The sequence below is a fragment of the Dipodomys spectabilis genome, unplaced genomic scaffold (genome assembly GCF_019054845.1).
Source record: "Dipodomys spectabilis isolate Male_0828 unplaced genomic scaffold, ASM1905484v1 ptg000019l, whole genome shotgun sequence".
Lineage (NCBI taxonomy): Eukaryota > Metazoa > Chordata > Mammalia > Rodentia > Heteromyidae > Dipodomys > Dipodomys spectabilis.
In genome coordinates this window covers 19,330,278-19,339,620 of record NW_024870696.1, presented here as the reverse complement: position 1 = coordinate 19,339,620, position 9,343 = coordinate 19,330,278, and the positions used below count along the sequence as shown (strand labels likewise).

At 45.4% G+C, this 9,343-nt stretch overlaps 2 non-coding genes across 2 annotated transcripts; both read right to left on the bottom strand.

The window, feature by feature from the left end:
- Nucleotides 1-3,518: 3,518 nt before the first annotated feature.
- On the bottom strand, nt 3,519-3,590 carry Trnae-cuc. Its single transcript has one exon. It is a non-coding gene; the product is annotated as a tRNA-Glu (tRNA).
- Nucleotides 3,591-3,896: 306 nt separating this feature from the next.
- Nucleotides 3,897-4,002, bottom strand: Trnal-caa. The gene is made up of 2 exons: nt 3,965-4,002; nt 3,897-3,942 (listed from the first exon to the last, which is right to left on the bottom strand). It is a non-coding gene; the product is annotated as a tRNA-Leu (tRNA).
- Nucleotides 4,003-9,343: the final 5,341 nt, after the last annotated feature.

Sequence of the window (9,343 nt, the reverse complement as noted above, 5' to 3'; positions counted from 1 at the left end):
CCCACGACCGACCAAAAAAAAAGAGGCCAGGGGATTATGAAATGTGAGGACAGTTCAACACCAAGGACAAAGACATCAGAACCAGCTGAGATATCCCAGTTCTCCTTAGAGCCCAAGGCTGGGTTGGGACAACATGCTACCCAGTCTGACTCTTTACCCAGTCTGTCTCTTTAACAGACTTCTGGGTTTTATCCTATGCACTATCTAACACATGAGCCTTGGAAGTTTCCTAGATGTTGGCATAAAGCACAATACTGATGGATCAGAGGAAAAGAACTTACTACCCAGGGCACAATCAGAAGCAGGAATATTCCATGCCCTCCAAGCCTGACAGGATCCTGGGGAGGGGTGCAGCCAAGCGCTGTGCTGCCGTGGCTGAGAGCACTGAGTTCAAAGAATGGATTCATTTGAGAGGAAGCAGTGTGCTCTTTGTTTGGGACTCAGGTTGCTCATGAGAAACAGCCTTAGCAAAGAGCACTTGGGAGGCCTTTCCATTCAGAACATTCCAGAAAGGGGGTGAGGTGCTCAGATTACCTGGCAAGTGGTTTCTCCCAGCACAGAGCCACCTGAGGGGGTGTGACTGTGTTCCTACAGAGTGCCTCAAAAAGCACCTGCAGTCCCAGCTCACCAGGTCCCCAGCAGGCCCCTGACACCCCCAAACACAGTCCCTGCTCTGCCTCCTACCGTGCACGATGTCCACATGCACTAAATAACCTTTCCAATGGCAGCTCTGAAATCTTGGGCTGAAACCTAAATCCTTCCCTCAGACAACTTGGAGATAAGCTGAGGAATCATGCTATAGCACTGACTGAGCATGAGAAGAGACAGCGGACAGCGTGTGTCTGCAATGAAACAGGAAGAACATGAAATCCGGGAAGTGGATGTCTTCCTTGGATGATATCTGTAAGCCGTTAATGGCACCTAAGATGCAGGGCAAGGTGACTTACAGAGTAATAATAGCTACGGATTCACTGGAAGTTGCAAAGAGGCCCCATGTACCCCCCATTCCATTTCCCCCAGTTTGTACATTTTGCCTAATTAAAACTGGTACTTAGAAATTGTTATTACTTAAAAACACTGACTTCTACTCAGCAGGATAAAAGCCGGGCATCTCTTTAACTTGTAGCCACCCAGGACTCCAACAACACAGGAGCCTACAGACAGACTACCCCGTGATAATATCCTTGAAGCAGAAGGAATCATTTCAAGGCAACTGGATTCTTTTTTCCTCGGCAATAAGAACTTGTGGGGACAACTTCAGAGCTAGAAGTGAGATAATGTTCAACCTGACCACACTTGGACCAAGACTGCTTAACAAAGCATGCCACTCACCTCCTGCCCCAATTCTTCTATTTAACCCCAAGATAGGCTGAGATGTTGAGTTTCTATCTTTCCAAAATGGCCATTTTGATGAAAATCCTGCCATTACCATTATTTCATTCACTTTTTCTGTGGGTAAATGGATTCCCCTACCTTGTGGGAACACTCAGTTTGACCTCTGGCCTAGGACACAGTTACATACTTATAGGATAAAACTAAACCTGGAAGTTTGACATTAGTACAATGTTTTGGGGTATAATTCTTTGTTATTTTATCACATGCATAGATTCCATTCTTGTTACCCACATTCCAGTCAAGGTACAATTTATCAACCCAACATATCTTTCACACACACATACACACACACACACACACACACACCCTGAGCATTCTCAACCCCTGGCAACCACTACTCTGTTTACCGTTACCATATTTTTGTCATTTCTAGAATGTTCTGTAGGTGGAATTGTAATGACCTTTTCAAATTAGCATTTTTACTCAATATAATGCCCTGAAGTCAATAGTTTTGCTTTCATTTATTACTGAGTAGCATTCTGTGATATGATAGTGTGATGTGACTGTTTGCTTTTACACTGTTGGCTTTTTTTTTTTTTTTTTCAGTTGTGGGGCTTGAACTCTGGGCCTGGGCGCTCTACTGTTTGAGCCACAGTGCCACTTCCGGTTTTCTAGTGGTTTATTGGAGATAAGAGTCTCACAGACTCTCCTGCCCTGGTTGGCTTTGAACCTCGACCCTCAGATCTCAGCCTCCTGAGTAGCTAGGATTACAGTACACTGTTGGCTTTTGAGAGTTCTCCATACATCCTAATAGGAAGGAGTCTTTTGTCAGATACGTGATTTGCAAATATTTTTTCTCTTTGAGATTTATTTTTTTTCATGCTGTTAATAAGATCTTTCACAAAACACATTTAAAATTTTGATGCACTCCAATTTTAAAGTATTTTAATGGATTATGTCTTTTGTGACTTGTCTAAGATCTTTGCTAAGCCTAAGATCCTGAAGGTTTTCTCTAAAGTGTTTATATCTTATATGCTACACTTAAAACTATGATTAATTTTGAATTAATTTTTTTGTATAAGATGGAACCAGTCTTCCTACAACTAGAGCCCCATAACAAGTGGGAACAACTTGGAAAAGAACTGTGCCTTATTTCAACAGTTTTTTGCTAACTTGTAGGCCAACCAAAAGGTGGCGGATGCCTAGCGTTTACTTTACTCTGTCTATTTAAAATCAGTATTTCAGATGGAATCAGGTTTTCAAATACAGTATGTTATTTTTTGCAATAAATTTTATCTACTCATAGAAGAAAATTCAACAAACATGTAAATTACAACGAAGAAAAATATAAAATTTTACCATTCTGCCACTAGGGGAAATCACAGTTATATACATGTGTTTGTCCTTACAGCTTTTTCTTTTAACCATTTCTTCTTACCCATTTGTAGATCCCTTTCCATTCCATTTTGAAATGAAATGAAACTTAAAATCTAGCTAGAATTTCAAATTATTTTTCATCTTAATCCTTAGGCTTACCGATGCTAAAGCTAAGACTTATTAAAAAACAAAACAAAACAAAACAAAACAGCCTGCTTTCATCTAGAGAAACCTTAAGTAGGATTTGAACTCATCTCTCCCTGATCAATAAACTTGTCACTCACGGTGCTGCGCTCCCTGGACTGGTTGTTCTGGGAAGCCTGGCTGTAGCCATCAGAGAGAAGCAATTCTTATGGATCTCAGGGTGGGGGGAAAGGAAGAGAGAATGAGGGATGACAAAATATTAACCAATATTGAATCTCGATCAAGAGAACATTCGATTCGGTGTAGTATTATTTTAATTACTTCTATTGATTTTCAAAACAAGTAAGTTCTGGAATGGGAGCGAGTACCTACCTGACTGTGCCTGGGGTGGCAGGTGCCCTGTTAATTAACATCCTTGGGATGGTTTTAAACTCCGGCGCAAAGTTATTGGAGCAAACCCTGCGGCAATATCTTGCATCATTTTGAGCTGTCAGAATTGTTCTTTCCTCTTTAAGACTCTATATTAGAGGTAAGTGGCAGGCACGCCGTTAGTAGCAGTTAATTATTTCTTCCAAAAGAGAACAACCCTTTTCTTTCTTCGTGTTGCATTTTAGTGAAACAACCGAGTCCTACGCCAGGGCTTTCCAAGCAAAAAGGCCAGCTTCCCTGACCGGGAATCGAACCCGGGCCGCGGCGGTGAGAGCGCCGAATCCTAACCACTAGACCACCAGGGAAGAGATAGTAGAAAACTCTGTAATCTGCTAGACTAATGTTTATTTTGTGATGCCCACAATATCCTGCAAAGGGATTGGCTGGAGCGACTTCGTGGGCGGCCCCTGGCTCGGGCGGCCCCGCCCCTCCGCTCCGGCCCAGTCTGTTAGCCGCCGAGTGACCGTGCCGAGCGGTTCAGAACGGCACCGCTCTGCCGCGGCCGCCCGGTGTCGGGACAGGAGAAAAGGCCGCTCTCCCGCAGCACTGTGCTATGCGGTGGGAGTGTGTTTTGGAGGAGGAAAAAAAATAAACGACGGCAAAAAGCCTTGTGTCAGAAGTGGGATTCGAACCCACGCCTCCATGCGGAGACCAGAACGCCCGCAGGGAAGGAGAGAACCTTGAGTCTGGCGCCTTAGACCACTCGGCCATCCTGACACCCGGCGGCGGCCGCTCCGCGCGGCTCCTTGTGGTGACGGCCCAGGCCTGCGCGGACGACCGCGCAGGCGCCGCGGGGCCCGGGGCGGAGGCCGCCGAGGCGGGGAGGGGGCGCGGGCGGCGCGGGCGGCGGAGGCGGGGGCCGCGGGCCGGGCTGGATGCTGGTCCGCCTCCGTCCGTCCGTCCATGCGTCCCCCTCCCCGTCCCCCCCCCCCCACCCCGGAGAAGGGAGTCCTTGGTGAAAATCAAGGAGGACGGCTGCGGCCCAGGCCGTGCCCGGATCGCTTTTTGCCAGAACCTTGTCCCCGCTCGCTCGGAGCGGGCTGCGGGCCGAGCCCAGCCGCTGGGCCCGAGCCCCGCGCCACTCAGGACGCTGAGATCGAGGCCCGCGGTTCGAAGCCAGCCCGGGCAGGGACCGCTGGGAGACTCTTATCTCCAACGAACCACCAAAAAGCTGGAAGTGGCGCCGTGGCTCCGGCGGCAGAGCGCCCGCCTGGAGCTGAAGAGCTGAGGGACAGCGCCCCGGCCCCACCACCGGCAAAAACAACCCAAAACCCTCTGCAGCGGGGCGCCGGGGCCTCGGGCCTCCAAGCCTAGCTACTTAGAAGGCTGAAATCTGAGAGCCAAGGTTCAAAGTCATCGCCAGCAGAAAAGCCCTGAAGACGCATCTCCAATTAACAAGCAAAAAGCCAGACGAGAGGGCGTGGCTCAAGTGGTTAAGCTCCAGCTGAGAGTAAATAATTAAATTAAAAAAAAAAAAAAGCTGAGCCAGAGATCAAGGCTCTGAGTTCCAGGTCCCAGTACCAACACCCCCAAAACACACAAAACAAGTTTGGTAAAGAATGCGATGTTATTTGTCCAAGCTTTGATTTGTTGTGTTTCTGGGTCTCTATTAAGAAAATTTCGGCCTGTGCCAAGGAGACCTAGGGTTTCTCCTATTCCATCCTGTAATGTTTTCAGGGTCTGCTTTGATCCATTTGGAGTTGATCCTGGTGCAGGGTGATATATAAGTATCGACTTTTAGTTTTCTACAAGTGATTATCCAATTTTGCCAGCACCATTTACTGAAGAGGCTGTCTTTCTTCCATTCTATTTTTTTAGCTCCCTTATGGAAAATTAGATGGCTATAGGCCTGTGGGTTCATTTCTGGGTTTTCCATTGGTCCTGAGGTCCCACAGCCTCCATCAGAAAGAATGACATTGCCCCATTTGTTAGGAAATGTAAAGACTTGGAAAAAATTCTTATAAGTGAAATAAGCCAGGCCCAAAGAAACATAGGTCCCATGGTTTCCCTTATTTGCAGTAACTAGTATATGTCTGAGACAAGCAGAAACGGTCAGATAAGATGGTGTTAGATGAAATGAACCCCAAGATAAGGACTCAAATGGTTTTTCTTTCTTGCTATTGTTTCTAACATATTTATAAAATGATTTTTTTTGTTGTTTGTATGTCCCTCCCGCATGGTATAACCCCTGTTTTCACTGTATTTGATGTTGGTATAATTTGGGGAGGGGAAGGGAAAAAATTGTTTAAATAGGGATACAGGTGGACCCATGGCAATAATGAAAGGTACAAGATGGTATGTCAAAAAACACACTTTACAACTTGGGGAGGGGGAGAGAGGGGAAGGCAGGGATGGTAAGGAAACAAAGGAGGAGGCAACAATGCTTGATAAGAAATGTACTCATTACCTTGCTCATGTAACTGTAACCCCTTTGTATGGCATTTTCACAATAAAAAACTTATTAATAAAAAATGCAATATTAAAATAGTCTTAATGTGCCTCCTACAAAGTAATTATGAAGGGAAAATGATTCTACAATTTAAAAAAATCCTAGAAACATCTCAAAGGCCCCAAGTAAAGCCAGTGGCAGGTCCTCTAGCTCTGGGCTGACCCGTTGACAAGGGCTCCACCCACAGGATACCAGGAGAAAACCACAGCATTGATTTTTTTATGGCTCCTAATTCTTGCCCCACCCTCTCAAAACAAAATTTAAAAACTGTGGTCTCCAGGCCACCATCTGATTATGAGAAACCCTCTGGCAAACACAAAGAACACGCCTCCACAATCGTGGGCAAGGTGAAGGTCATGAAAGTCAAGCACCTCTTTCACTTTGAAAAAGACAAGAAGAGGCCACAGCTCCATTCAAGCAATGTTGAGTCCTGACTTTGGGTCCTAACAAGCACACTCACCTGGATGTTTGGTGAAGCCAAAGAGGAATGCAGATGCATGTCATGAATGTCCACATGCTCCCTCCCCTGTGTTTCTGCTTCTCTACTGCTTTGTCAAAGGATTCAGGGAGAAGCAGGGGACCGGGCCTCATGCCACAGCCCTTCTGAAATGGTTCATGGGGAAAGAAGTTTATTACCCAATTCTTGCCATTTTTATGTTTAAAATTAGTTCAAGAAAAAAATTAAATTGAAAATCTTCAAGTATTATAGGCAAATCCAAAGAGGACAGATTTTGAACCCAAATGATGCTCTGTTCTCTGATGGATGCGTCTCCTCAGTGATTTGAGCCACCTTTCCTTTGTTTCTGGTAGTACAGCTGGAATTCAAGGCCTTAAGTTTGCTCAGCTAGTGCTCGCTCTCCTGTTTGAGCCAGGCCTCTGGCCTATCTTTTTTATTGGTGAATTGGAGTCGTGCAGACTTTTTCTGCTCGGTCTAGTTTTCAATCACAATCCTTCAGATCTCAGACCCCTGAGTAGCTGGAATTACAGGTGTGAACCCCCAGTCCCTCACTGCTTGGGATCTTTTTAAGTGAAGTATTGTTTTCTGACATAAGCAATGTAGCTCCTGCATGTGGAACTCCATGCACAGGGTCAAACTGAGGACTTGGGTTGTGCTGGTGGAGGAGGAGGGAAGCAGTCGTGGCAGGTCGGCCTTGAGCTTCTTGGGTTCGGGCTATATCCGCTTCCAGACCTGGTGTGGGCTGCTAGGGTGAGTCTCCTGTACCCACTCATATGTCCTTGAGCTGGATATTTTTGATCTGTTTTTTTTTTTTCCTTTGTACATGTTATACTCAATAAAGTTTAAACTTAGGATGGAAATAAGGCATGGCATTTGGCCTTTAAAAATCCATCATCTGCCAGGCTCCAGTGGCTCACGCCTGTAATCCTCGCTACTCAGGAGACTGAGATCTGAGGATCACGGTTGAAGCTAGCTCTGGCAGAAAAGTCCGCAAGACTCTTATCTCCAATTAGCTATTTAGAAAAAGCCAGATGTGGTGCTGTGGCTCAAGTGGTAGCGTGCTAGCCTTGAGCACAAAGAGGTTCAGGAATAGTGCCCGGGCCCCTTAGTTCAAGCCCCAGGACACACACACACACACACACACACACACACACACACACAAATCCACAATCTACCATAAACACAGGATGATGGTAATTTTGTCATAGCTTCATATCTAGCATCCACGAATCAACAGCGAGTCATCAACCTAACCTATAATGACACTCTGATAAGTCTGTGGTTCAACAGGAATTCAAGGGAGGGGGGTCAGATCAGTCAAAGGTACCTTTCAATGATGTCCATTAAAAGTGCCAACATTCATAACATGAATGGATGTTCATAGCATACCAAAGATATTTGGGGTTTTTTTTTAACTGTATTTTGTTTGTCTTTTCTTTTTTGGTACTGGGGATCGAACCCAGGACGTTGCACTTGCTAGGCAAGCGCTTTGCCACTGAGCTACACCCCAGCCCTCCAAAGATATTTGTAATAAAGGGTCCTGGTTGACATATATACCTCACCTATAGAAACCCCTGTGTTTAACTCTGAAGGCCTGGTAGCTAAACAATGCTGCTCATCAGTATTCCAAAGGATATGAATTCAAGTAGGGCACCGAACACGTATTCCTGCCTGGTGGAGTAGCAGGTGCACTCTTCCTGTGGAAAGCTTGGGCTAAGTCTCACTCGCATGTTTAGGTGGAGAGATAAACCCAGCTTCGGTCCATTCTTCTCCCATCCCCCTTTTGTGGGGAAGAGCTGACTTGCTAAAACTTTGGACCAAGGAATTCACTGAGACTCTTTACAACTATCTAAGCGCTTTACAATTGTTTGCTTCTCTACAATCATGCAATTCATTTTATTATTTGATGCAATTGGCTGACTTCTTTACAATCCTGCAAGCAATAAGAGCCGGAAGAGACAGTGTCTCCTCTAAGGCCTCCCTCACCTCTGCCTGCTGCCCCCCACCCCCCTCCTCCCCCGGAGGGAGAACCCCACCATCCCACCATTAGACTTTGGCTCCACCATTTTCAAGCTATGTCATTTGGGGCCAAATTAGTTAACTTCTTTATCCCTTTTTTTTTCCATCTGTAGGGTCAAAATAATAAATCTACTTTATTCTGTTTGTATAACATACAGTGTCGCCTGGGCTCAGTTTTATGTAACTGAGCAAAGCTTGAATACAGTGAGGGAATTTTATAGGGCTAGAACAATGGCAAAGGGCAGAGAAAGAGGTGGGCAGTCATCATATATGACAATGAAGATGAGAAGCACTCAATCTTATGATCTACCAAGTGAAGGCCTTTTTTGTTTTGGCTTCACAAGCTGAAGTTTCATGGTTTTCTTCTCACTCTGTGTCCTCCACCATGAAGGAGATATTATACTACTATTCCCAATTTCACAGACAAGAAAATTGGGTTCAAAAGGCTATTGCGTGCTAGAAAAAAATGAATTGTTCAATGGTAAATCAAAGCCAGAACCCTGAACCCTGAGTCTATCAAACCCAGGCTTTATATGTCAAACTGAGTTTCAGGATCACCTGTCAGCAACAGTCACCTAGAAGCTTAAACTCGCTGATTCCAGCCCCACGCAAAAACCTACAAAGCTTTGTCCTGGCATCGGACCATCCATCTAGATTTTGGAATCAAGGCCTTCCTTGGATAAGAGAACCTTTGAAAGGGGTGGGTGGCAAAGGGCCTTGCTCTGAGTAAACCTCCGTGAGCCTGGCGTGGGGCCAGCTCAAGTAGTTGGAGTGGTTTAAGAGTTGGGTAAATAAATCATGATGGTGGCTCATAGCTATAATCCCAGCTTCTCAGGAGGCAGAGATTAAAAGGATCTCAGTTTGCGGCCAGTGCAGAGTACATTTCCCCCACCAAAAGCAAATACCAAGGCCCTATATTAAAAAAAAAAAAAAAAAGTATATGCCCGTAATTGTAGCTGCACAAGAGACAGGTACGAAGATCACAGGCTGAAGCTGTTAAGAACTAAATACCAGATACTACCCGAAAAACATCTGAGGTGCAAAGAACTGGACCCCAGCTAGTACAAAGCCCTGAGTGCAAACCTCAGTATGGAAAAATAAAGGGTTCAAAGACAGAACACAAACCACAGGAA